Source organism: Lithobates pipiens, unplaced genomic scaffold (assembly GCF_037356315.1).
Source record: "Lithobates pipiens isolate NorthernLeopardFrog02 unplaced genomic scaffold, aLitPip1_a1.2 Scaffold_1, whole genome shotgun sequence".
In the NCBI taxonomy this organism is placed as follows: domain Eukaryota; kingdom Metazoa; phylum Chordata; class Amphibia; order Anura; family Ranidae; genus Lithobates; species Lithobates pipiens.
In genome coordinates, this window is record NW_027507685.1 from 243,520,947 (window position 1) to 243,546,085 (window position 25,139).

The window sequence follows — 25,139 nt, forward strand, 5'->3', positions numbered from 1 at the left end:
GGTAGGTTAGTGTGGGTTAGGTGGGTCAGTGTATGTCAGGTGGGTCAGTGTATGTCAGGTGGGTCAGTGTAGGTCAGTGTATGTCAGGTACATGAGTGTAATGGTCAGTCTATGTCAGGTAGCTCAGTGTATATCAGTGTGGGTCAGGTAGGTCAGTGTATGTCAGCTAGGTCTTTGTGGGTCAGTGTGTGTCAGGTTGGTCAGTGTAATGGTTAGTGTATGTCAGGTAGGTCATTGTGGGTCAGGTAGGTCAGTTTGTATCAGGTAGGTGAGTGTAATGGTCAGTGTATGTCAGGTAGATCAGTGTAATGGTCAGTGTGGGTCAGGCAAGTCAGTGTGGGTCAGGTAGGTTAGTGTGTATCAGGCAGGTGAGTGTAATGGTAAGTGTATGTCAGGTAGGTTAGTGTGGGTTAGGTAGGTCAGTGTATGACAGGTAGGTGAGTGTAATGGTCAGGTCAGTGTATATCAGGTAGGTGAGTGTAATAGTCAGTGTATGTCAGGTAGGTCAGTGCGCGTCAGGTAGGTAACACACATAACCACCCCCCCCCCCCTGCTGTGCTCAGACTTCTGTTTTTTTTGCCACCTAGCGATGCCCCTGCGGTTTCCATTCCTCTTGAGGAGACATCTACCTGTCTGTGGTCAGCACAATTCTGCCAGGAGCGGATGGCCTGACTCTTGAATTGAATTCAATTGAATTTGCAGTAAATCCCTACAAATCCCATGACCTGGGTCTGTGCGGTTGCATCCATTGCAAACCCTCCCCCAAAGCCACCCAAAAAACCCCCAACCCCACCACATAGGAAAGTTCTAGGTTAACGACCTTTTTCCGCAGCTATTAACCTCCCTCAATCTCCAGCAATCGGTCGTAGCTTAGGGGAAGGACGTCTGAATTACGCTGGGAAAACACGCAACCCATGTCAGTGTCTCCACCCGCCCAGCAGCTTAGCGTCTTGAATTGCCGGGAAAAATTGTGTCAAATGAGGTTGCCGCCACCAATCTAAATATATCCCGGGTGCTGAGCGCCAACCGGGGCTGGAGATTGGAGAGCAGGTAGAGGGAGAGCGGAGCGTTGTTTGCATGCATCTATAATGCCCGAGCATTCTGGGTCTCCGCGCAAGTAATCCCTCAACTGACAGCGCGGATCCGAAACTAGGTTACATGAAAAAACAGCAACACTGCGACGGAGAGCGACCGAAGCCCGGAGAGAGGGAGACCGCAATTAGACGCTCGCCAGATTTTTTTTTTTACGCTGCTAGATATTTTAGGATTTTTTTTTTTCCTATAGATTCTATAAGGTATCTGAATGTTATATTTAAATTGATTCTAAAAGAACAATGCATTCAACATGTTCAGGTTCCTCACTCAGCCCACCCTAAATACTTACCTGAGTCTGATCTCGATGCAGCACTGTGCACGAGAGCCGCGGCTCTCTCCCTCCTCATTGGACATGGAGGCATTGGCTGGCTTCTTCTGCTGTCAATCACATCCAATGAGGAGGAAACAGGGGGGCGGGGCCAAGCTGGCTTGGGAATGAGCACACACGAGTGCCCCCACAGAAAGCATGGAGGAGGAACCAGGAGCACCGGTGGGGGGGGGGGAGGCTAGAAGAGGAGGATCAGGGCTATTCTTTAGAAAGCCATTGCACAGGGCAGGTAAGTATGACATGTGGTTATTTATAAAATTTGTAGACCCCTGACCATCACACCCATCTACACGGCCAAAAGTGTATGGACCCATCCCCTAATGATTGAGTTCAGGTGTTTCTGGTAAAGGGTATTGGTAATGCTACAACGCCATTCTTAACCAGGGTTCTGTGGAACTATAGGGTTCTCCCAGAGATTGTTCGAGGTTCCTTGAGCTGTGGCTGGTGACCCTCCCATGTGATGGTGCCTGGATAGTTCCACAGCCAATCATACATAGCAAAACCAATCCACGGAGCATTCTTCCCACTGTCCACCAATAAAAGAAGCATTCTTCTCCAGTGGCCACCAATGTAAAGGACATTTTTCCCACTAATCATCACCAATGTAAGGAACATTCTTCCCGCTGACCACCAATGTAAGGAACATTCTTCTCACTGACCACAAATGTAAGGAGCATTCTTCTCACTGATCACCAATGTAAGGAACATTCTTCTCACTGACCACCAATGTAAGGAACATTCTTCCCGCTGACCACCAATGTAAGGAACATTCTTCTCACTGACCACAAATGTAAGGAGCATTCTTCCTGCTGACCACCAATGTAAGGAACATTCTTCTCACTGACCACCAATGTAAGGAACATTCTTCCTGCTGACCACCAATGTAAGGAACATTCTTCTCACTGACCACCAATGTAAGGGACATTCTTCTCACTGACTACCAATGTAAGGAACATTCTTCTCACTGACCACCAATGTAAGGAACATTCTTACCACTGATCACCAATGTAAGGAACATTCTTCTCACTGACCACAAATGTAAGGAGCATTCTTCTCACTGATCACCAATGTAAGGAACATTCTTCCTGCTGACCACCAATGTAAGGAACATTCTTCTCACTGACCACCAATGTAAGGAACATTCTTCCTGCTGACCACCAATGTAAGGAGCATTCTTCCTGCTGACCACCAATGTAAGGAACATTCTTCTCACTGATCACCAATGTAAGGAGCATTCTTCTCACTGATCACCAATGTAAGGAGCATTCTTCTCACTGATCACCAATGTAAGGAGCATTCTTCTCACTGACCACCAATGTAAGGAACATTCTTCTCACTGACCACCAATGTAAGGAACATTCTTCTCACTGATCACCAATGTAAGGAGCATTCTTCTCACTGACCACCAATGTAAGGAACATTCTTCTCACTGATCACCAATGTAAGGAGCATTCTTCTCACTGACCACCAATGTAAGGAACATTCTTCTCACTGACCACCAATGTAAGGAACATTCTTCCTGCTGACCACCAATGTAAGGAGCATTCTTCCTGCTGACCACCAATGTAAGGAACATTCTTCTCACTGATCACCAATGTAAGGAGCATTCTTCTCACTGACCACCAATGTAAGGAACATTCTTCTCACTGACCACCAATGTAAGGAGCATTCTTCCTGCTGACCACCAATGTAAGGAACATTCTTCTCACTGATCACCAATGTAAGGAGCATTCTTCTCACTGATCACCAATGTAAGGAACATTCTTCTCACTGATCACCAATGTAAGGAACATTCTTCCCACTGATCACCAATGTAAGGAACATTCTTCTCACTGACCACCAATGTAAGGAGCATTCTTCCTGCTGACCACCAATGTAAGGAACATTCTTCTCACTGATCACCAATGTAAGGAGCATTCTTCTCACTGATCACCAATGTAAGGAACATTCTTCTCACTGATCACCAATGTAAGGAACATTCTTCCCACTGATCACCAATGTAAGGAACATTCTTCTCACTGATCACCAATGTAAGGAACATTCTTCTCACTGATCACCAATGTAAGGAACATTCTTCTCACTGATCACCAATGTAAGGAACATTCTTCTCACTGATCACCAATGTAAGGGACATTCTTCTCACTGATCACCAATGTAAGGAACATTCTTCTCACTGATCACCAATGTAAGGAACATTCTTCCCACTGATCACCAATGTAAGGAACATTCTTCTCACTGATCACCAATGTAAGGAACATTCTTCCCACTGATCACCAATGTCAGTGTAGCACTAACCCCCGAAGGAGCTGCTGGTTATTTTTGGGCTTACCGTTACCTTCCGTTCTCCTAGTCTCACATCTAGGGGATGTCCCGTGGTAGATGGCGCAGTAACTTGAGACTGACAATAGATCCAGTTGAATGGATTTTATTTGCAAAAATTCAAACCATTGAACAGTCTTTCAACTTGGGATCAGAGGGTTGGAAAGGGAAGTTCAGGTTCTCTCAATGTCAAAGTCCAAAAACGTTACAGAACTTGCTTACTTTGACTGCATCCAGAGAATAACCATTCACAGCTGGATGATCACTCAGATTGGACAGTCCCTCTCTCACAAGGCCTAGCAGCCAACAAGGTGTCCACTCAGGAACAAGTCTCTGCCACAGAGGTTGTTGTAGAACACGTAGGGAAACTAAGCTGTAGAACACTTGTAGGATACCTGGATCTTTCAGCCAGCTTGGCGATATCCACAAAACCGGATTCTCTCGGTTACTTCAGCCCTTCCAGGCTCTTGTTAAGAAAACCAACCCGTACGTGGTGTTCTTCTAAAGAGTCCTCCCCTGGAATAGTCGAAGTTCAATAGGTCTCTCCCGAACCGGAGACGGCACCCAACCACCTTGGCAGGGCTGGACTTACCATTGGGCTTGACTGGGCTCAAGCCCATGGGCCCCACCCAATTGGGGGGCCCCGCCAAGATACATAGCCGAGTGTACTCGGCCCGGCTCCACTCACAGCCACGCCCAGTCCCACCCTATGATGGACATAACACAGGGACTGGGCGCGACTGTAGCTGAGCCAAGTACACTCGGTTACTCTCGGCTCCACTCGGGACTGCGAGAGGACCCGAGAGCCGCCTAGAGGACCCGAGAACCGCCGAGATACACAGGACTCTGTATCTCGGCGGCGCCATTTTTAAACTTCAAGACTGCAATGACAAGGCTGCAAATTACACTGGGGCAAGGCTGCAGATGGATGGGCAAGGCTGCAGATGGGCACTGATAAGGCTGCATTGATAGGCATTTAAATGTACGTTTTTTGCTTAAACTTCCATCCTAAAAGTTTTTTTCCTTAAAATTCCTAAACTTGGGGTGCGTGTTATATGCCGGCGCATGTTATACGCCGATAAATACGGTAATGTATAGAAGGTAGGGCCCGAAAGTGACTCAAGCCCAGGGGCCCCCACCACCCTAAGTCCTGGCCTGCACCTTGGAATCATTCTTTAGTTCCCTTGCCTTGGGTTAGCCAGCCCCGAGGCATTAAAGTCGGGTGGATCCGCACCCCAGGCCATAGCCTTCCTGGGGGCTGGTCAGGAGGACCAGGACCATGTAATCAGCAGAGCATACTGGACCAGAACCCCGAACAATGGGACATCTGCATCTTAAATACCCTCTCCCAGAGGGCACAGTGAGAGGGCCACTCCCACTGACCTGGCTTCGAGAGAGAGTAACTTAAACGCCCAACCAGACCATAGTTCCACGTCTGCCACAAGAGACAGCGCCCCCCTGTGGCCAGGCTGAACATCTCACAGCCCAGTCAGACTGACACAGAAGTCAAATTTAGGCAAATAGACCCAAACCAAACTGTAGTTTGGGTAAAGTTAAATTTTGAAAAACACATACCCTGTACTCTTCAGGAGCCCGCCGCTACATAAGGAACATTCTTCTCACTGATCACCAATGTAAGGAACATTCTTCTAATTTACTAATTATCCCTATGCATGTGGCCATCTTAAATACAATTATATGGAGATTATACATTCAGAATCTATTGTGTATGATCAACTTAAATGAGATTGTACAATCAGACGGTATTGTGCATGGTCATTTTAGAGGTGATTGTTTAGAGATTGAATTGATTGTTTGTGTTCTATCAAAACCTAAATTGATCACACTTCACACGTGTGTGTGTGTGTGTGGCCACCTTAAAAAACATTGTGCATGTCCATCTTATAGGAGATTGCACAATGATTGTATTATCAGATTGGAGAGTGCATGGCCATATTTAAGGAGCGATTGTACCATTAGAATTTATCATGTATGGCAACCTTAAAGGAGATTGTACAATCAGATTGTATAGTGTATGGCCAGCTTAAAGGAGATTGTACAATCAGTTTGTACAGTGTATTGGTGGCTGCCATTGTGTGCACTGTGGGGGGGAGGGGGGGTGGGTTGGGATGAGAAGTGTAATGTGCTGCAGTGAGATGAGGACACGGGAAGGAAGTGTCGGAGAATTATTCTCTCTGTAGATGGATGGCAGAGAGGGGGTGACCTGGGGTTGCTTTATTCCGTGATGTCACAGCTGGAGGCCGAGCACAACGGCCGGATTGTCATTGGCCGGCCTTGAAATGCTAATGTAGAGTCACACGCTGTCCCCGAGAGCTCGCCCCGCGTCACATACACGGCGGGGACAGATCACATCCCAGGACAGTCTGTGCCAGACACGGCCCTGTGTACAGCCAATCACACTCTGACATACACAGACAGAAAAAAAATTATTATATGTGTCCCGACAACCCCCCCCCACCAACGTTTCCCCCTTCTTTTTCTTCCCTCCTACGCTGTGCCCCTTTTTTGTTCGTCCCCCACACTGTAAACCCCCCCCCCCCCCCACTCTCTATTTACTGTCCTTTCATCATTACTGTGTATTTACTGTCCTTTCCCTTTAATGCCCCCCCTTTACTATCATTCCTCTAATGTAACCCCTTTGTTTTCTCCAACCCCCCACCCCCAGCCTTCCAATTTCTTGTCCCGCCATCATTTCTGTAGCCCTCTCTGCTGCTGTAATTTCACTTATACTGTCCCCCCACCCCTTTACTGTCCTATCTTTAATGCCCCCCCCTTTTACTAACATTCCTCTTATAATGTGCCTCCATTTTTGTTCCCACCCCCCCCCCCCCCCCCCACACTGTGAACACCCTCCCTATTTGTGGCCCTTTCATCATTACTGTGTCTTTGCTGTCCTTTCCCTTTAATTCCCCCCCCCCCAACTATCATTCCTCTATTGTTTCCCCACTACACTGTGACCCCCCTTCCAATGTTTTGTCCCTCTATCATTAGTTTGCCCCTCTCTGCTGTCATTTTACTTACACTGTGCCCCCCCCCCCCCTTTTACTGTCCTCTACCTTTAATGTCTTCTCCCTTTTACTAAAACTCCTCTTTTAATGTACCCCCTTTTTTGTTCTTCCCTCCACACTGTCCCCCAATTTGTTGTCCTTTCATAATTACTGTTCCCCTCTTTGCTGTCTTTCCCATGTAATCCCCCCTCCCCCCCTTACTATCATTCCTCTTATAATGTGACCCTTTTTTGTACTCCCCCCAACCCCCCCCCCCCCCCCATTTGCTGTCCTGTAATTTTGCTTTACTGTACCCCCTTTACTATCCTTCATTCTTTACTGTGCCCCCTTTACTATCCTTCATTCTTTACTGTGCCCCCTTTAATATCCTTCATTCTTTACTGTGCCCCTTTACTATCCTTCATTATTTACTGTGCCCCTTTAACATCCTTCATTCTTTAATGTGCCCCCTTTACTATCCTTCATTCTTTACTGTGCCCCTTTACTATCCTTCATTCTTTACTGTGCCCCCTTTACTATCCTTCATTCTTTACTGTGCCCCCTTTACTATCCTTCATTCTTTACCGTGCCCCCTTTACTATCCTTCATTCTTTACTGTGCCCCTTTACTATTTTTCATTCTTTACTGTGCCCCCTTTACTATCCTTCATTCTTTACTGTGCCCCTTTACTATTTTTCATTCTTTACTGTGCCCCCTTTACTATCCTTCATTCTTTACTGTGTCCCCTTTACTATCCTTCATTCTTTACTGTGCCCCCTTTACTATCCTTCATTCTTTACTGTGCCCCTTTACTATGCTTCATTATTTACTGTGCCCCCTTTACTATCCTTCATTCTTTACCGTTCCCCCTTTACTATATTTCATTCTTTACTGTGCCCCTTTACTATCCTTCATTCTTTACTGTGCCCCCTTTACTATCCTTCATTCTTTACTGTGCCCCTTTACTATCCTTCATTATTTACTGTGTCCCTTTACTATCCTTCATTATTTACTGTGCCCCCTTTAATATCCTTCATTCTTTACTGCGCCCCTTTACTATCCTTCATTCTTTACTGTGCCCCCTTTACTATCCTTCATTCATTACTGTGCCCCCTTTACTATCCTTCATTCTTTACTGCGCCCCTTTACTATCCTTCATTCTTTACCGTGACCCCTTTACTATCCTTCATTCATTACTGTGCCCCCTTTAATGCCATTCCCCTTCTACTGTCACCCCTTTTTTTTTCTCTATACGGGGTCACTCACTTAATGTGCCTCCCTCTTTACTGCCCCTTTGATGCACACAATCACAGTGTATTATTGCACACACATTGACACCTGCTATGCTTTGTGCTGCATCAAGGCAGCCCAATCTAAAGGGCACATGCACCATTCCTGGCAGAACACTGCAACGCACATCCATTGGCAAGCTGTGCCGCGATGCCATTCAGGACACATAAAAAATGGGCCTGTTATTCTGCCTTTACTGTGCTCCCCTTTAATGCAGATCCACATTTACCCATCATGGTAACACATGCGTTACTGCACACATTACTGCAATATGCAGCAATGAATGTAACAGATGTACATGCATTGTTACAGGAGGAATAGCTCTGCTACTTTTTTAAAAAATACGCCCCATAATGTGCTACTTTCAGACCTAGGGAGTACGTATATTCATTCTGTGCAAATGCCAGCAAATTTATGGTTATTCGGTTATTTTGTCTCCAGATTGGATGTTCTTCATTCATAAGAATAATGTGAATCATAAAAAATACCATATTATGACCACTAGATGGAGCTGTGAATCATAACAAAATACCATATTATGACCACTAGATGGAGCTGATGATAATAGAGAATAAATATTTCTTTACTATGATTCATCAATTCCATCTAGTGGCCATAAGGCAGCATTTTCCTGATTCAGTCTATTCTGTATAATATAATAACATTCGACCTGGAGATAAAATAGCCTAGCAGCATTCAATGTGGCTGGCATTTGCACAGAGAGAATGTACATAAAGTTTTGCAGGATGAATATCTCTGCAATATTTTTTTTATAAATACACCCCAATATGTGTCATCTGTTGAGAGAAGCAACTGTCATACCTAGGAAGCCTGCATATTCATTCTGTGCGAAGGCTGGCAAAATCGAATGTTATTAGGTTATTTTGTCTCCAGGTCTGATGATCTTTATGTCAGGGCCGGGCTCAGCCCTTCCTTCTCAAAGCTGTCAGATAATTGCCAGCTCCTATCTCTCCACGGTGACTCACCTGTTGATGATATCCTGCTCGTCAGTCCTACTTAAGCCGTCCAGCCCAGGTGATCTCTGCCTTTGCCTTGGTCAACATTACAGAGACTTTCTCCTCTGCTCCTGTTAAAGACTTGCTTGGCCGACATTCCTTCTGGCTCCAGATCCTGCTTGCTGTTCTACTACGCTCATCTCTGGCTCCCTGACGTTTTGGCTTGTCTGACTCTCCGTTCCGGTTCCTGAACTCTGGCTATGTTTTGACCACATTTACTCTGTTTACCTTTTTCATTATTATAATTAAACAAGCGTGATTTAACTGTACTTCTGTCTCAGTTTGATTCATGGTTTCTGACACTTTATTCATAGGAATAATGTGAATCATAGAAAAAAAATAGTACATTTAGGCCACTAGATGGAGCCAATGATAACAGAGAATGAATATTTATTTATTACGATTCAGCAGCTCCATCTAGTGGCCATGATGCTGTATTTTCCTGATTCAGTCCATTCTGTATAAATGATTAACATTCGACCTGGATTGAAAATAGCCTAGTAGCAGTTTAGCAGGATGGATAGCTCTGCAATTAATTGCAGTGTGTCATCTGCCAGCTGAGATGTCAGGCCTAGGGAGCCTAATGGCGTTAACTTTCAGACCTGAGAGTCAGCCTCAGTCAAAGTAGAGCTAAATAAGGTAGGCAAAAATGGAAATGTTTCCTAAGGAAGCCTCCTTTTCCCCAGTATGGGAAGAGGACAGGAAATGGTGTCAGAATGCTAGGGGCCCAACCAAGGTCTGGACATACATGACCTGATGTTAATGAGTCATGGTCTAAGCCAGGGATGTCAAACTCAATTTCATTATGGCCGCATCAGCATTATGGTTGCCATCAAAGCCCAGTTGTATCTGTAAGACTAGAAATCCAGAGCACCCCCTTACATCAGATTTCAAGAGCCCCCCTACCATCAGATGTGAAGAGCCCCTCCCACCATCAGATGTGAAGAGCCCCTCCCACCATCAGATGTGAAGAGCCCCTCCCACCATCAGATGTGAAGAGCCCCTCCCACCATCAGAAGTCCGCTATCCTCCCTTACATGACAGTGCACTCCCCCTTTCCTTGTGCTGCTGGGAAGAGGCTGGGGGTGAAGCCTGGAAGCAGAAATTCCAGGGTCTAGAGGAGGACCAGAGGAGGGCTGGAGAATGGCAGACCTATAAAAATGTTAAGTGCCTCCAACGCGTTTCGGCGGAAAGCCTCATACTTCTTCAGGGCTTAGGTGTAAGAGTTGTAATTAAACCAAGAAGAAATTGATTTGAAGACCTGTTTTGAGGCTAAATATGACTACGGTGTCAAGGTATCCTCATGGAAGTGAAAGAGGTCAACCCACAGAGCTCCATGCTGGCATAGATGAGTATATTATAGCCACACCCAGGGGCGGACAGACCATTCAGCCACTCGGGCACTAGGGGGCCCCATCAGGGTTGCCAGCCTCAGTAAAACCAGGGACAGTATGTAAAAATCTGTATTTTTTTTTTACATCTGCCTCTGAAATGTCTCTTACCGACATCCTTTTGGTCTAAAAATCCAGAGATTATAGCTTCCCCACCTCTCCAGTACCTTCTCAGCCAATAGAAACATATCTGTGTATACTGTGTGATTGTATACTGTGTGTGTGTGTTTGTGTATACTGTGTGGCCCCATAATCTCTGATTGCCTGGGGGCCCCATAATCTCTGATTGCCTGGGGGCCCCATGAGTTGATGGTCCGCCCCTGGCCACACCCCATAATCACCATGGCTGGGCAGAGGGGTAGGTAGAGGTGACAACTGCCTTGGGCTCTTCAGCAGAACGTGATGGGCAGAACCCTCAACCTTTGAGGATGGAGTAGTTCACAGCTCATGGGGGGCCCATTTTGGCCTTTTTGTCTTGGGTGCTTATCCCGCTACTGCTCATCACATAGATGATAAAAGGCAATAACATGGATTTCTCCCAATTTCTACAAAGCCCTGAAAGTTTTCCAAATTTGTCAACAGATTTCATTACTGCTGGAAGACATTTATTATGCATTCACATCAGTCTCTGCCCTCAAGGAGCTTACAATCTAAGGTCCACCAATGCATGTAAATGCACGAAAATGCTAAATAATGCAGTACAGTGCACATTTAAGCCCAAAGAAGATGGAAGTGACCTTGGCCATGGAATTAGGAGCCTCTAGTAAGAACAGTCATATAGCTTGGTTATTAGTATAAAATGTTTGAGTATCTCCAATGGATTTCTAGTTAAACCATGACAAAATTCATTAGAGGCGATTCAGTTCGCATTGTGCGCTATATAAGTATTTCATTCATTCATTCATTCATTAGAAGACTTGTTTTGGGGCTAAATATGACTGAGGTGTCAAGATATCCTTGTGGAAGTGGAAGTGGCCAACGGAGCTCTGTGCTGGCATAGATGAGATGACCCCATAATCACCAAGGCTGGGTGGAGGGCAATGGTGATTGGTGCTCCATTTTTTGGGAGGGGGTGGCAACTTAACCACTCTGCACCACCACAAGCCCACCCTTTTTTTGAAGCCCAGGCTCCAATGATGTGCTTCAAAAAAAGAAAAAAACCCCATTGAAATTCATGCGTCCGGCACCCTGCATGTAGATTAGGGGCCAGGCACATGGATTAAGGGGGTGACGCCCCTAATGGAGCGGCCATCATTGGTGGAGGGGTAGGTAGAGGAGACAACTGCCTTGGGTCCTTTAGCAGAAGGATCTACCAAGATTGGAAGAACCTTCAACCCTCAGCCTCTATGAGGATGGAGTAGTTCACAGCTCATGTGGGGCCCATTTTGGCCTTTCTGTTTTGAGTGCTAAAGGACCTCGTCCCGCCACTGCTCATCACATAGGGAAGTAGAACAGAGATAGAGAGCGGGGTGACTGACCAGGCTGTTGGGTTCTGCATCTTTCCGTCATTTGGACTGTGCTATCTTCTGTAGATACACCAGGGGCGGACTGACAACTCATGGGGCCCCCGGGCAATAGAAGATTATGGGGCCCCTGGGCAATAGGAGATTATGGGGCCCCTGGGCAATAGGAGATTATGGGGCCACACAGTATACACGCACACACACACACATGCACATACTGTCCCTGGTTTTATTGAGGTTGGCAACCCTAACGGGGCCCCCTAGTGACATGGGGCCCTCGGGCAGTGCCCAAGTGCCCCAATGGTCAGTCCACCCCTGAGATACACCATGCAAATACCGTAACATGAAAGCAAACGTGAAATCCTGAAAATGAAAACTGTACAACGTCTATCTCAGCAAATACTTATTTCTTTGGCTTTTCCTTGAGCTTTCAGCACACAAACACCACATTCAGTTCAGTTGGGGGTCATGATGGGTCCGGCAGGCACATCATTCAGCGAGGACACAGGATGAACTATCTGCCCATCACTGTTGGAATTGCGTACCATTAGGACAGCTCTCAGTGGGTGGTCTGCTTGAGTATGGAAGCCCTTAAAGGGAAACGATATTGTATTTTCAACAAGCTTATATTATGAACCAAGAACATAGATTGGGGTAGCGGGGGCATCAGGCTCCTTAATTGCCCAGGTCCGGTGACTCCCGTTGAAGAGTGCAGGCTGGAGAAGAGCTTATCTCAGGTCAATGTGTAGACACGTAGAGAAAAAAAAGGTCCCAAATGTCGCACATCCAGCAAAACCAGACTATGGTAAAAGCAGCCTCAGGTCAAGCTCCACCCAGGCCACGTCCATCGATGAATTTCACCCCACCCACAAGTCTTATTCATGGAGGTCCTCCATGACAAAGCCTCAAGGGTGAGACAAAATGCGTCGGAGGTTTGGCCTAGATGAAGCTTGGCCCGAGGCTGCTTTTACCATAGACGGGTCTTACTGGATGTGCAACATTTGGGACCTTTTTTTCCTTACGAGCTCATATTATGAGTTACATTTATCTAATATGATGGTGGTACTTGGTTACTTGTGGTGGCCACACTGACTTATGGAATACAGTGGAGAATATTGTGCCCCAAAAGTTGGAGATAAGATTAGCAGAGGAGCCGGTGTAGAAAGGATATACTTGAGGATTTGTTCTCCAGCATTGGTTAAAAAAATGACATAAAACACCATCAACGTGTTTCACAGCACTGCGGTGGCCACCTCAGGACTGGACAATTTAAGACTGCTGAGGATCAGTTCCCTCACTGGGGTTTGCCACGTGCCTACTGACTCCACACCACAACACAACAAAGAATCATCAGAGTGCAACCTATTCTTCACAGGCTCCGTTCCCAGGTTGCTTGATCCCTACATGAATGTGCTTCAAACTCCCAGATGTGAGTATGCCCACTTACTGACCAGTCACACACCTGGTACGTCACTGGACTTCAAGTGGTCATACCGGGATGAAGCCTGCACCCGTTTTCAGAGCCAATGGTTGGCTCTCTTGTAAAAGCAATCCTAGCAGCTAACTATCCGCTGGATTACTTTTACAAGCAGTGATGGAGAGATATGTGGTTTGTAGGATCCCAAATCGCCCTTCCTCATGACCATGGTCATGAGGAAGGGCGATATCATGCTTAGCCCGAAACGTCACCTGAATACCTGAATTATACCTGATGTGATGTAAATGTTATCAATAAATTTACTTTTGTTTGTGCAGAAATCCCTCTTCTGCTTTTTTATATTGAGTCTTTGGGACAGACTCGATTGCTGGCACACCTGTATCACTGACCGTGTGTACATCTCACCTACTACTTTTTTCTATATATATACATATATATATATATATATATTTATATATATATATATATATATATATATATATATATGTATATATATTTTATGTACCAAAACACAATATAATACGAATTGTTTGTATATATATATATATATATATATATATATATATATATATATATATATATATATATATATATATATATATATATATATATATATATATATATATATATATATATATATATATATGTCAAAAACAATTTTATATATATATATATATATATATATATATATATATTTTTTTTTTTTTTTTTATGTACCAAAACACAGCACTGCATCACTTTAACTGACAATTGTGCGGTCACGCGATGCTGTACCCAAATAAAATTGTTGTCCTTTTTTCCCCAAAAATAGAGCTTTCTTTTGGTGGTATTTGATCACCTCTGCGGTTTTCATTTTTTACGCTATAAACAAAAAAAAAAGAGCGACAATTTTGAAAAAAAACACAATATTTTGTACTTTTTGCTATATCCCCATTGTTTGTTTTTTTTAGGCCGATATGTATTCTTCTACATATTTTTGGTAAGAAAAATTAGCAATAAGAGTATATTGATTGGTTTGCGCAAAAGTTATAGCGTCTACAAAATAGGGGATAGATTTATAGCATTTTTTTTTTTTATTAGTAATGGCGGCGATCTGCGATTTTTATCGTGACTGCGACATTATGGAGGACACATCGGACAATTTTGACCCATTTTTGGGACCATTGGCATTTATACAGCGATCAGTGCTATAAAAATGCAGTGATTACTGTAAAAACGTCACTCTCAGTGAAGGGGTTAACACTAGGGGGCGATCAAGGGGTTAACTGTGTTCCCTGCTACGTGTTCTAACTGAAGGGGGGAGGGGACTTGCTAGGGGAAGAGACAGATCGCTGTACATGCTTTGTATGAACACACGATCAGTCTCACCTCCCCACAGAGAACCGGGATCTCTGTGTTTACACACAGAGATCCCGGTTCCCACTGTGTCACCGGCGATAGCAGGAGCCCGGCGGTCATCGCGACCGCTGGGCACTCGCATTGGCTCCAGGGGCACGCGCCCCTAGTGGCCACAGGGGGAAGCGACGCAAGGTAACGTAGTTTCGCTCAGCCGTGCCATTCGTAGAACTGCTGCGGCTGGTCGGCAAGTGGTTAAAATTGCATGCGCCTGTGGAACGGTGACAGACTACGGTACTTAAAAATTTCCATAGATGACGCTTTAAAAGCCTTTCCAGGTGACCAGTTTAGAGTTACACAGGAGGTCTGGTGCTAGTATTATCACTCTCGCTATGGCGTTTGCGGCGATACCTCACATGTGTGGTGCGATCACCATTCACTTATGTGTTCATCTATGAACAGGGGGGACAAGGGTGCTTTACTTTTTTTTTTTTATTATTTCTTTTATTTTTATGTATTTTATACTGTCCCTTTAATTTCTTTTTTTTTTATCAACTTTGTGGCTATCACAAGGGATGAACGACCATTAGATGCTTTTGAGGGCAGAGGAGAGATCTGGGTTCTAGTAGACCCCAGATGTCTCAGTAAAGAGTTCCTGTCACTGCCCATGTGATCACAAGGGATGAACAACATATAATCACATGGGCAGTGACAGGAACTCTACTAGAACCCAGATCTCTCCTCTGCCCTCAGAAGTATCTAATCAAACTGAGATTATAATATGTTTAAACTGAAGATTGTAGAATAGTTGTGGCTTACTCTGCCCAACTGAAGTGTGGAGGTATTACACCAGTATGCTGTTTCTGTGCCCACCCGCTCAGTGGGAGGAATAGTGTTTCATCATTGGTGTCAGTGGGAGGAATAGTGCCCCATTGTTGATGTCAGTGGGAGAAATAGTTCTCTATTGTTGACATCAGTAGAAAGAATCATACCCCATCATTGGTGTCAGTGGAAGGAATAGTGCCCCATCGTTAGTAGTTAGAGGAATTGTACCGCATCGTTGGTGTCAGTGGGAGGAACAGTACCCCATTGTTGGTGACAGTGGGAGGAATAGTACCCATTGTTGGTGACAGTGGGAGGAATAGTACCCATTGTTGCTGTCAGTGGGAGAAATAGTGCCCCATTGTTGGTGTCGGTGGGAGAAATAGTACCCCATCATTGGTGTCAGTGGGAGGAATAGTGCCCCATTGTTGGTGTTAGTGGGAGAAATAGTACCCCATTGTTGGTGTCAGTGAGAGTAATAGTACCCATTGTTGGTGTCAGTGGGAGAAATAGTGCCCCATCATTGGTGTCAGTAGGAGGAATAGTGCTCTGTTGTTGGCATCAGTAGGAAGAATAGTACCCATTGTTGGTGTTAGTGGAAGGAATAGTACCCATTGTTGGTGTCAATGGGAGGAATAGTACCCCATTGTTGTTGTCAGTGAGAGGATTGTGCCCCATTGTTGCTGTCAGTGGGAGAAATAGTGCCCATCGTTGGGGTCAGTGGGAGAAATAGGACCCCATCGTTGGTGTCAGTGGGAGAAATAGTACCCCATCGTTGGTGTCAGTGGGAGGAATAGTGCCCCATTGTTGGTGTTAGTGGGAGAAATAGTACCCCATTGTTGGTGTCAGTGAGAGGAATAGTACCCATTGTTGGTGTCAGTGGGAGAAATAGTGCCCCATCATTGGTGTCAGTAGGAGGAATAGTGCTCTGTTGTTGGCATCAGTAGGAAGAATAGTACCCATTGTTGGTGTCAATGGGAGGAATAGTACCCCATTGTTGTTGTCAGTGAGAGAATTGTGCCCCATTGTTGGTGTCAGTGGGAGAAATAGTGCCCCATTGTTGGTGTCAGTGGGAGGAATAGAGCCCCATTGTTGGTGTAAGTGGGAGGACTGGTGCTCTGTTGTTGGCATCAGTAGGAAGAATCATACCCCACCGTTGGTGTCAGTGGGCAGAACAGTACCCCATTGTTGGTGCAATTAGGAGAAATAGTGTCCCATCATTGGTGTCAGTGGGAAGAATAGTGCTCTGTTGTTGGCATCAATAGGAACAATCATACCCCATTGTTGGTGTCAGTGGGAGGAATAGTGCCTCCTCATTACTGTCAGTGGGAGGAATAGTGCTCTTATGTTGGCATCAGTAGGAAGAATAGTACCCCATTGTTGGTGTCAGTGGGAGGAATAGTGCCTCATTGTTGGTGTAAGTGGGAGGACTGGTGCTCTGTTGTTGGCATCGTAGAAGAAATCATACCCCAATGTTGGTGTCAGTGGGAGGAATAGTTACCCTATCGTTAGTAGTTAAGAGGAATTGTACCCCATCGTTGGTGTAATTGGGAGGAATAGTGCCCCATCATTGGTTTCAGAGGGAGGAATAGTGCCCCATTGTTGGTGTCAATGGTTGGAATAGTGTCTTGTATCAGTGAGATGAAAACTGCCCCGAGAGACAGATAAGGGCAAGCAAAGGGCCACATTTGGCCCCCGGGCCGCAGTTTGGGGGTGCCATTCAATGTCCGTCTCTGTATGTCGCAGTAAACGCACACATTGCCGCGACGCTTCACTATAAATGGCCCCTGATTGCGGAGCTGCATGTATTTGCGTCTTTTCCACCTGCCGGGGAGTTCAGCTTTAAGGAAGGCCTCGCATACGATGTTAATGAGGGATCTCCCCGCTGGGTGATCAGCGGCGGAGTGAGCCGCATTCTCTGTCTCCATCCTGAACCCACTCACCGATCAGCAGACGCATGCGGCTGTAAGCGACTCCCCGCAGGGGGTCCTCCACTCCCACACAGGCGTGGGGGGAGCGCCGGAAAAGAGACGTTACTCCGCTCCAACCTCCAGCAGCCGAGTGACGCCACATAAATGTCAAATCAGGTAGAGAGCCGCGTGACGAAACGGCAAACTGCAACGCAAATCAATGCGATTAAAAGCTTGGGACTGGGGGGAGAGGCTCCGGTGTGTACAAAGAGCTGACGCTCTACATCATCAGACCACACAAAGCTGAGATTTCCATGTTCGGCGGATGCTGCTGAATTAAAGCGGTATTATACCAAAAATGTAATATATTTGCAGCTTACCGATCATTAGATATGGTGGCTGCATTCCTTTTCCTTTTTTTAGACTTTTTTTTTTCACCTCTGTTTTCACCTGGTGATCTGGCCAGTAACACACCTCCTGTATTAGAGCGCTCCCACTCTGGGTGAAGGAACACAGGAGGCACAGCAGCATTTCTTGTAAGATTTGTATTTGTCTCTCCATCCATCTTCCTATCAACTCTGACCAGCTTCCCTGTCCCTGATGAAGAAATGCATCCCCACACCATGATGTCACCACCACCATGCTTCACAGTGTGAATTCACGGTTCACGGTGACGTGCAGTGTTAGTTTTCCACCACACATAGCATTTTGCCTTTAGGCCAAAAAGTTGAATTTTGGTCTCATCTGAGCAGATCACCTTCTTCCACATGTTTGCTGTGTCCCCCACATGGCTTCTCACAAACTCCAAACAGGACTTCTTATGACTTTCTTTCACCAATGTCTTTCTTCTTGTCACTCTTCCAGAAAGGGCAGATTTGTGGAGAGACGACTAATAGTTGTCCTGTGGACAGATTCTCCCCCCTGAGCTGTGGATCTCTGCAGCTCCTCCAGAGTTACCATGGACCTCTTGGCTCTTCTCTGATGAATGCTCTCCTTGCCCGGCCCGGTCAGTTTAGGTGGACGGCCATGTCTTGGTAGGTTTGCGGTTGTGCCATACTCTTTCCATTATCAGATGATGGATTGAACAGAGCTCTGCGAGATGTTCAAAGCTTAGAATATCTTTTTATAACCCTAACCCTGCTTTACACTTCTCCACAACTTTATCCCTGACCTGTCTGGTGTGTTCCTTGACCTTCATGATGCTGTTTGTTTCCAAAGGTTCTCTAACAAACCTCTGAGGGCTTCACAGAACAGCTGTATTTATACTGAGATTAAATGACACACAGGTGGACTCTAGTTACTAATTAGGTGACTTCTGAAGGCATTTGGTTTCCACTAGATTTTAGTAGGGGTATCAGAGTAAAGGGGGCTGAACACAAATGCCCCCCCCCCACACACTTTTCAGATATTTATTTGTAAAAAAAATGTTTAAAACTATTTATCATTTTCCTTCCACTTCACAATTATGTGCCGCTTTGTGTTGGTCTATCACATAAAATCCCAATAAAAATACATTTACAGTTTCGGTTGTAACATGACAAAATGTGGAAAATTTTACAGGGTGTGAATACTTTTTTAAGGCACTGTAAACTGATACGTTCTGCTGGAGAGCTTGTGCTGCTAAAAAAAAGTACAGAGTACAGGAAAACCAATGCAGCCATCACATGTAAGAAGAATTGGTAAGCTGCAATATAATAAAGGTTTGCATTTGTGGATGTGGATGTGAACTCTTCAGATTTGTGGTAGGAGGGGGAATTTTTTTGTGTGGGGGGAGGGGGGTTGTGCTAGAACAGGTAATATTGTAGGGGGAGGGGATCTTCTAGGAGGGATTTTTTTATTTCTTATTGGGGGGGGGGGGGGGGGGTTTGATATCAGAGGTGATTGGGGGTATTTGTGCTTGGAGGGGAAATTTGAGGGGGGGGGGGTGTGTGACGTGATTCAGAGAATTTGTGATGGGAGGAGAGATTTGGAGTGGGGGGAGAGGATTTGTGCTCACGGGAGACATTTAAGGGGTAGAGGATTTATTCTTGAGGAAGTGTATTTTTTTTGGGTGGGGGGGTGTAAACTCTTCATATACCCAGTGAAGTGACTGGCCTCGGGTGATACACAGAGGTGAAAGAAATCCTCCTACGTGAGTTGTATCTGTTTATCTGCAGTCTTCTCTTCTCTACATCCATTTAAATTCCAGAATTTATAAAGTTTATCTGAGATGTCAAAAAAACAGGGGGCGGAGAGCCAAGGTTAACCACTTGCGTACCGGGCACTTTCACCCCCCTCCAGCCCAGGCCAATCGTCATCTTTCAGCGCTGTCACACTTTGAATGACAATTGCGCGGTCATACAACACTGTACTCATATCACGTTTTTATAATTGTTTTCACAGAAATAGAGATTTCTTTTGGTGGTATTTAATCAACTCTGGGGGGTTTTATTTTTCACTAAACAAACAAAAAAAGACAGAAAAAAACAAACAAAAAAAAACATTTTTCATAGTTTCTTATAAAAGTTTGCAGACAGGTGATTTTTCTCCTTCACTGATGGGCATTGATGAGGCAGCACTGGTGGGCACTGATGACAATGCACTGATGGGTATTGATGAGGCGTCACTGATGGGCTCAGATAGCCAGCACCAAAGGGCACTGATGGGCACTGATTGTCAGTACTGATGGGCACTGATAGGCAGCACTGATGGACACTGATTGGCAGTACTGGTGGGCACTGATAGGCAGAACTTGTGGACACTGATTGGCAGCACTGATGGGCATCGATTGGCAGCGCTGGTGGGCACAGACAGACAGCACTGGTGGGCACTGATTGGCAGCAGTGATGGACATAAATTGGCAGAACTGCTGGGCCCTGATAGACAGCACTGGTGGGCACCGATTGGCAGCACTGGTGGGCACTTATTAGCAGCAATGGTGGGCACTGATTGGCAGCAATGGTGGGCACTGATAGGCAGCACTTGTGGGCACTGATTGGCAGCACTGATGGGCATCGAATGGCATTACAGATAGGCAGCACTGATGGGCACTCATAGACAGCACTGGTGGGCACTGATTGTCAGCACTGGTGGGCACTGATTGGCAGCACTGATGGGGCACTGATAGGCAGCACTTGTGGGCACTGATTGGCAGCACTGATGGGCATCGAATGGCAGCACTGATGGTCACTCATAGGCACTATTGGTGGGCACTGATTGGCAGCACTGATGGGCATCGAATGGCAGCACTGATAGACAGCACTGGTGGGCACTGATAGGCAGCACTGGTGGGAACTGATTGGCAGCACTGATGGGCATCGATTGGCAGCACTGATGGGCATTGATAGACAACACTGGTGGGCACTTATAGGCAGCACAGGTGGGCACTGATAGGCAACACTGGTGGGCATCAATTGGCAGCACTGATAGGCAGCACTGTGGGCATCGATTGGCAGCAATGATTGACAGCACTGGTGGGCACAGTTGAGACTGCACTGATAATCAGTGTCCAGTTTTCTGGGACATGTGATGTGTTCCAGAAGACTGCAGGGAAGAGGGGGGGGGGGGGGGTTCTCATCTCATCGCCCCCCAAAAAGTGCCAACTGTGGCAGTGCAGAGGGGGGTGCAAACAAAAGGAAATTCTCCTTTTGGCTGGAGCTCCGCTTTCACACTGAAGCGTTTTTTGCAGGCGCTACAGCGTTAAACATGGCGCCTGTAAAACGCCCTAAATCAGAGGATCCATTCACTGCAGTGTGAAAGCCCCGAGGGCATCCACACGGGGGCGGTGCGCTGGCCGGGTGTCAGAAAAAGTCCTGCCAGCAGCTTCTTTGGAGCGGTGAACTCACCGCCCCTCCACCGCTCCTCCTCACTGAAAGCAATTGGGCAGCGATGCGATACCGCCGGCAAAACGCAGCTCTGGCGATGTTTTGCTTGCGTATTTAACCCCTTTTCGGCCGCTAGCGGGGAGTTAAAACTGCCATACTAGCGGCTGAATAGCACCGCTAAAACGACGGTAAAGTGCCGCTAAAAAGAGCGCCGCTTTACCGCTGACGCCGGTGGCGGTTCATTGTGAAAGGGGTCTTAAGACTCTTATATCTGGCATTTCCTGGTCCTCCCTCTTCTCTCTTTAACATACCCGACATTTTCATACATTCGTTTATATCCGGTGATGTCATCGCCGGGTCTCTGTTCTTCTCTATGCAATGCAGGCAGATCACGGCCCGTGGGAGGGGCCCGCAGGGGGCTGCAGTTAGATTCATGACATCACCCGCCTCTGTACCCCTCTCATAATATAAGTCCTCAACCCCGATGCAGGCAGTGGGCTGGATTGTGGGAGGAGCCTTGTTAGTCTGGAGGAGTGGGCGCTCCTAGGTGGGACAAGGGGTGGGCAGGAGGAGCGCCGGCCCTGCACGCTGTGGTATCATGTGAGGGGGGGGGGGGGATAAGAGTTGTTATAGGAGAGGAGATTTTGGGAGGTGGGCTGGGAGTGGTGATTCGAGGGGAATTTGTGTTGGGAGGGGGGATGGAGGAGAAGGTTTGTGCTAGGAGGGGGGATTTTGTGCTAGAAAATGTAATATTGTAGAGAGGGAGGGGATCTGTGCTAGGAGGGAATTTTAAATGTTTTTATTTGGGGGGGGATTTGTGATAGAAGAGAAAAATAGGGGTATTTGTGCTAGAAGGGGACATTTGGGGGGGGGGGTAATTTGTGATAGCAGAGATAATTGGGGGGATTTGTGGTAGAAGGGGAAATTTGGGGGGGGGGGGATTTGTGCTAGAAAAGGTAACATTGTAGGGGGGATCTGTGTTAAGAGGGGAAATTTGAGGGGGAGGGGATTTGTGATAGCAGAGATGATGGGGGGTATTTGTACTAGGAGGGGAAATAGGAAGGGGGCGGGTTGTGCAATTTGTGCTGGGAGGGGGGGATTTTGAAGTGGGGGGAGAGGATTTGTGCTCAGGGGAGACATTTGAGGGGTACAGGATTTATCCTAGAGAGAGGGGTTTCTTTTGGGGGGGGGGGTTGGCTTTATGCTGGGGGCATATGGGGGATGAGAGTATTTGAGCTGGGAGGGGGATTCATGCTGGGAAAGGGTTCTTTGGCAGGGGGCAGATTTGTATTGGGAGGAGAGGGAATGTATTCTTAGGGGGTGCTTGATTTGTTTTGAGGGGGGGTGGGTATATTTAATGACACATAATGTTCATAAATCTGGGGGGGGGGGTGTGATAGCAGAGATGATTAGGGGTATTTGTGCTAGGAGGGGACATTGGGGGGGGGGGGGGTCTGAGATGATTGGGGGGATTTTTGCTAGGAGGGGGGGGATTAGGGAGAATTTGTGCTGGGGGGTGGCGTGGGGGGGGAGAGGATTTGTTTGGGGGGGGTGACTTTATGCTGGGGGCATATGGGGAATGTGAGTATTTGAGCTGGGGGGGGGGCAAAGATTCAAGCTGGGAAAGGGTTCTTCGGCAGGGGGCAGATTTATATTTATTTATTGGGAGGAGAGGGAATGTATTCTTAGGGGGTGCTTGATTTGTTTTGGGGGGTGGGTATATTTAATTGCACATAATGCTCATAAATCTGGGGGGGGGGGTGATAGCAGAGATGATTAGGGGTATTTGTGCTAGGAGGGGACATTTGAGGGGGGTCCGAGATGATTGGGGGGATTTGTGCTAGGAGGGGAAATTTGAGGGGGGGGTTGTGCTATGATGGGGGATTGGGGGTTTAGGGAGAATTTATGCTGGGGGGGAGGATTTGTGCTCAGGGGAGACATTTTTTAGGGGGGATTGATTTTATGCTGGGGGGCATATGGGGAATGAGAGTATTTGAGCTGGGGGGCAAAGATTCATGCTGGGAGGGGGTTCTTCAGCAGGGGGGCAGATTTCTATTAGGACGAGAGGGAATTTATTCTTAGGGGGTGCTTGATTTAGATTTTTTAGATTTTTTTTTAGGGGGGGTATATTTGATGACACATAATGCGCATACATCTTGGGGGGATGTGTGATAGCAGAAATTAGGGAGACTTTATGCTGGGAGGGGGGAATTTGGAGTGGGGGGAGAGGATTTGTGCTCAGGGGAGACATTTGAAGGGTAAAGGATTTATCCTAGAGGGATGGGATTTTTTTGGGGGGGGGGTGGCTTTATGCTTGGGGCATATGGAGAATGAGAGTATTTGAGCTGGGGGGGCAAAGATTCATGCTGGGAGGGGGTTCTTTAGCAGGGGGCAGATTTTTATTAGGAGGAGGGGGGATTTATTCTTAGTGGGTCCTTGATTTTGATTTCTTTTAGGTGGGGGGGTATATTTGATGACACATAATGTGCATACATCTTGGGGGGGAGAGGGGGATGATAGCAGAGGTGATTAGGGGTATTTGTGCTAGGAGGGGTAATTTGAGGGATGGTGGGGGAATTGTGATAGCAGAGATGATTGGGGGGTATTTGTACTAGTAGTGGAAATTTGAGGGGGGGGTGCTCTGATGGGAGTTTAGGGAGAATTTGTGCTGGGAGGGGGAATTTGGAGTGGAGGGAGAGGATTTGTGCTCAGGGGAGACATTTGAGGGGAAAAGGATTTATCCTAGAGGGAGGGGATTTTTTTGGGGGGGGGGGGGTGACGTTATGCTGGGGGCATATGGGGAATGAGAGTATTTGAGCTGAGGGGGGCAAAGATTCATGCTGGGAACGTTTTTTTCGGCAGGGGGCAGATTTTTATTGGGAGGAGGGAGATTTATTCTTAGGGGGCGCTTGATTTTTTTTTTTTTTTTAGAGTGGGGGGTATATTTGATGACACATAATGCTCATATATCTTGGGGAGGGGGACAATTTGGCATATTCGCCCTGGGCTCTTGTCCCGGCCGGCGCTGGTAACATCCACATGTGACGCTGAGCCTCCATGATTGGAAGAACTGAAATCCAATGAATGAAAGGGGGCGGGGCCAGGGACAGTCAAGTCGAGGAGGAAAGGGCTATCAGGGATATGCAATTAGCGGACCTCCAGCTGTTGCAGAACTACAACTCCCATGATGCATAGCAAGACTCTGACAGTCACAAGCATGACACCCAGAGGCAGAGGCATGATGGGACTTGTAGTTTTGCAACAGCTGGAGGTCCTCTATTTGCATATCCCTGGGCTAGATGACACTGGACGTCCTCCGACCAGGAGATGATGAGGCGGGGCTCTATCTGACTTGCTGCAGCTTCTAATGCACGCTGTGAGAAGCTCTCAGTGTGCGGTGAAATCCGAGGAAGCCGTTTCAGTCCAGGAGAGGAGCCGCTACAGCTGAAAGGGAAGACCTTGCCTTGTCAAGCTGGTACTTGTAGTCCCACTGCATCCTCCGAGACGCAGTTTTTTTTTTTTTGTTAAGTCCACCAAAGTGAGAGAAGAGAATGAGAACAATGGGTCTGATGGATGAACGGCTCGTGCGCTCAGTCGTGCACAGTCGCCCTCCCTCCCTGCGCCCCCCATTGTGCATTGTCTGTGTGTCTCCGTGGCGGGGCGGGTGACTCACGCAGGAAGCGGGGTGAGATTCCCCCCCAGCAGTTGGAAGGACGCAGCAGATGGCCGACCCGTCCTTCTTCCATCTTTCTTTTTTTTTTGTCAGTGTGCGGTCACCAGCTTCCCCCCTCTGCAGGCGGCGCCCCCCCCCCTCCTCCTCCTCGACCACATACTTGCTGCAAGCCATCATTGCATGCCTACTCCCCCCCCCTTTCCACGCCAATATCTTCAGGCAATAGACACTCCCTTCGCTGCGACCCA